This window comes from Macadamia integrifolia, chromosome 12, assembly GCF_013358625.1.
Source record: "Macadamia integrifolia cultivar HAES 741 chromosome 12, SCU_Mint_v3, whole genome shotgun sequence".
NCBI lineage: Eukaryota > Viridiplantae > Streptophyta > Magnoliopsida > Proteales > Proteaceae > Macadamia > Macadamia integrifolia.
Window position 1 is genome coordinate 14,344,613 of NC_056568.1, and position 3,729 is coordinate 14,348,341.

Below are 3,729 nucleotides of genomic sequence, written 5' to 3' on the forward strand. Positions count from 1 at the left end.
TTTTTTTTTTTTTTAACAATGGGTATTTAGGTCTTTGATTTGACTAGTTCCATAGATTTATACTGACATTAAAACCGCATGAATCTAAAGAAAGACAATCTAGAATTCTCCCTAAAGCATATTTAGAACCATGTGACCTTTTTTTTTATCAGTTAAGGCATATATAGCACACACTACAGCTATTTCAAAGCTTATTTTGCAAACACTTCTTTCAGCAAATCTGTTAATTTCCTTTGAAACCTCTTCTCATGTGTTTCTTCTCTTTGTAAATGGGTCGGTATGATTTGTACCCAAAAAAAAAAAAGGTGGGTATGCTTTCCCCCTTTACTTTGAGATGCACTTGAACTTGCTTGCCTCTATAGTTCTAAGGCATAATTTTTCCTTTTTAGCATAAAAATAAAATGAAAAAAAAAAAAAGAAGAAGAAAGAAGAGAGAAGCTTCGAACCTGAAATTACAATAATGATGTTGGTGTTTGATGTCTTGTATTTCGTCGCAGTTTAATCCAGGGAGTACTGGTGCAGCACCTAGACAGCCAAGACGGCGGTCCCGCTAGCTGGTTAGCGGGCCGTGGGGGTTGCAAGGGGGGCAGGAGGCCCCCCTGCATAGCAGGGGGTGTAGGGGGCGCAGCCCCCCGCTGGAATTTTTTATTTGAGGGCAATTGTAATTTAATCCGGATTAGGGTGGCAATTGTAGTTTAATCCGGATTAGGGTTTTTTCGCTATATATTTGTAGCGAGGGTTTCTTTCTCAAAAATGCAAGCAATACTGAGAGGTGTGAGGACGAGCGCTGTAACCCTATTCTCCATTGATAGTGAAGCAGGATCTCATCTCACCAGGGACGTAGGCAACCTTGCCGAACCTCGTAAAATTCGTGTGCATTGTTTGTTTCATTTTTCCATTATCTTCTGCATCGTTTTAGGGTTGCGTTTCTACAAATGACACACGTACCATGTAGAAGTGCCGATTCAGCATATCTTTAGGGAGGTAAATGTCATATCCGTATATTTATTGACAAAAAAATAAAAAATGGCATTAGCATTCACCATTATAGTTTTACTATAACCAAAATAAGTTGCAAAGTATTGAAAGATATAGGCCACTCCATGTAAAACGACACATTTGTGTATGAAAATGGGCTTCAATATTTTATTTTCATCTATATTTTTTCACATTACATATTTATTTAGGGTTATATGAGTATTTTGATAAATTATCAAAATAGGAAATTGGCTACATATTTGTAAGGTGGGTTCTTTTTTTGTAATCTCTCTGTGGATGTAGCTAATATTTCTGAACCACATGAATCTTTGTCCGCATTGTGATTGTTTATTTGCTATTCTCATTTTTTTTTTTTTCTGAATCATTTTAAATTCTCGTTTTTTTCTAGACACGGGCCTAGTGATATTCCCTTGGTTCAGAATCTATCCAATCTCCTCAGGCTTACTGCAGTTCTATACAGATACGGTGGTGTCCAAATAGTTGGACAGAGACTTCATGATAGTCCTACAGAAGCTTTCAGGTGTGAGAAACTCAACTGGGGCAGAGTATGGATGTAGAGACTGCCAAGTGAACTAGGCTTAACAATGCAGTTCTGATCTTTGATAAGAATCACCCACTCTTATTTCAAATTCACCAAGGAATTCTCCCTGACCTATTATGGACCAAATGGGAACATAATTAATAATGGACTCCACTTGTTGGGGGGTTCGGTGTCGTATATTCAATCACTTGCATTTCTCGGTTGATTTCGAAAGGCCATTAAAGCCCATAGAGCAAGAAAGGTATTTAATTTTTCAAGGTTAGATGGGTATTTCGGTAATGTGTGCATGTGTTGGTTTCACTACAAATATGTAGCGATGGTTCATTCTCTATAATTTGAAGTGCGGGGAAGAACAAATGTAATCCTATTCTCCATTGACAAAAATCATTGTGGACGTAGGTAATCTTGTTGAACCATGTAAATTCTCGCATTGTGTGATTGCTTGTTTTTTATTTACATTCCTTTTTGCATCGTTTTAGATTTTCGTTTATACACTCTACGTGGTTTCAAGTGTGGTTAAGAAGGTAAGGACACATTTCTATCTAATTGATTGAAATAAGATAGGAGGGTTTTTCCAGCAACCAGTAGATCATGGGAAGCTTCTTCAGTTAAGTGGAGAGACCTATGGTGGTCACCTCTGGAATAGGAATAATAGTGAATTGAGGATTGGAGAACTAGAGAGCATCATATGTAGATTAATATCAGATCATAGCGTTTTATATGAAGAAATCTACAATGTCTGAGTTGTTCTCCAAATTGGATAGCAGAAAAATCTACTTCAACCAAGATATGTTCACATTCAAAAACAAAATTAAAATTACAATTCAATAACCCTGAAATCTTTACAAATCACATGAATTTTAATTAGGCTGTGCTTGATATTGGTGTCAAAACTTTCTACAACAAATCATAATCCTCATGAGGTGACTTAACCTGAATCTGAATTTGAAGCCGCGTCTTAATTTGAATCTGAATCTGAATATGAAGCCGTTGTGTCTCTGTAGTCCAAGTCTTGGCAATGTCCTAAATGACTTTATCCTCCTCAACCTCGTATTTTTCATACTCCTATTAGTGGAAACAGACTTGATCTCCATGAAACTACTCCCACTGGTAAACCTATTGAGTCTATCATATCTACTATCTTTGATAGTTTCAAATGGTTTTGTAGTTGGTTGCCCATGAATGCCACCATCTGCATCACTCCTCCTGAGAGGCTCCATCTCAAATAATCTTTGTAGAGATGTATTTCCTCCTTTCATCAGTTCTAGTAAACTGCTTCTTTTCCTTGAGGGAGATGAAGATGAATATAGAAAGCTTTGAACTACCAGCTCAATCCTTTCCCGCGGCATCTCTGTGTTGATACTGGAAAGATCAATCTCTTCATCATCTTCCTCTTGTATCACTGACATCTTCTTCTTCATGCTAAAAAGACCTTATTCTGTGAGCTCTTTCTATTCAGAAGCTAGGAAAAAAACCTATGGAACTAAGATGACCAAGCCTTTTTATAAACTACATGTAATGTTGTAGGGTTGAACAAAAAAGTAGTATTTTGTAAAAAAAACATCTCAATCCATTGTGCCTCTCCAATGCTTAATTAAACTTGTAATTTAATGGCAAATGTGATCCTATACGAGGAGAAATTTTCTATTCTAATTAGAATAAGAATAATAAAAATGAAGTTTTTTTATTAAAAAAAAAAAATTAATAATAATAATAATAATAATAACAATAATAATATATCGATTAAGCCTTTCTTAACAATCAACAATAAAAATTGTAAACGGCTTGTAGCAAGCCTTCTCAATCTAAAAAACAAAAAATCTTCTAATATGAATATAGAACTTTCGTGAAAGTTCTTATTTCTTATAAGATAAAAATAAAAGTGTATACAATACACGAGACTCTAACCACTGTAGAATCTCTGGAAAATATCATAATATACGCAGCTTTACCCCTGTTTTGTGGAGAGGCTGTTTCCCGAATGTTCTTATTAGAAGATGACAGATTTAGCCTGGGCACACTTCATGCTTTCTCTCCTTAATACTAGAAAAAGGAATTATATGCCAGCTTACATCCAGGTTTACCTGTTTGGGTTGTTCAATGGCGTCCTTATGTCTCATAGGTCAAACAGCAACAACAATGGCATGACGCTTACCACCCTAACTATACTATTATTTTAAGATAGTTAA

The 3,729-nt window shown here is 35.7% G+C and overlaps 1 pseudogene; it reads right to left on the reverse strand.

Annotated features, from left to right (window-relative positions):
* Positions 1-2,961, reverse strand: part of LOC122094743 — a 20,794-nt pseudogene extending 17,833 nt beyond the window's left edge.
* Positions 2,962-3,729: the final 768 nt, after the last annotated feature.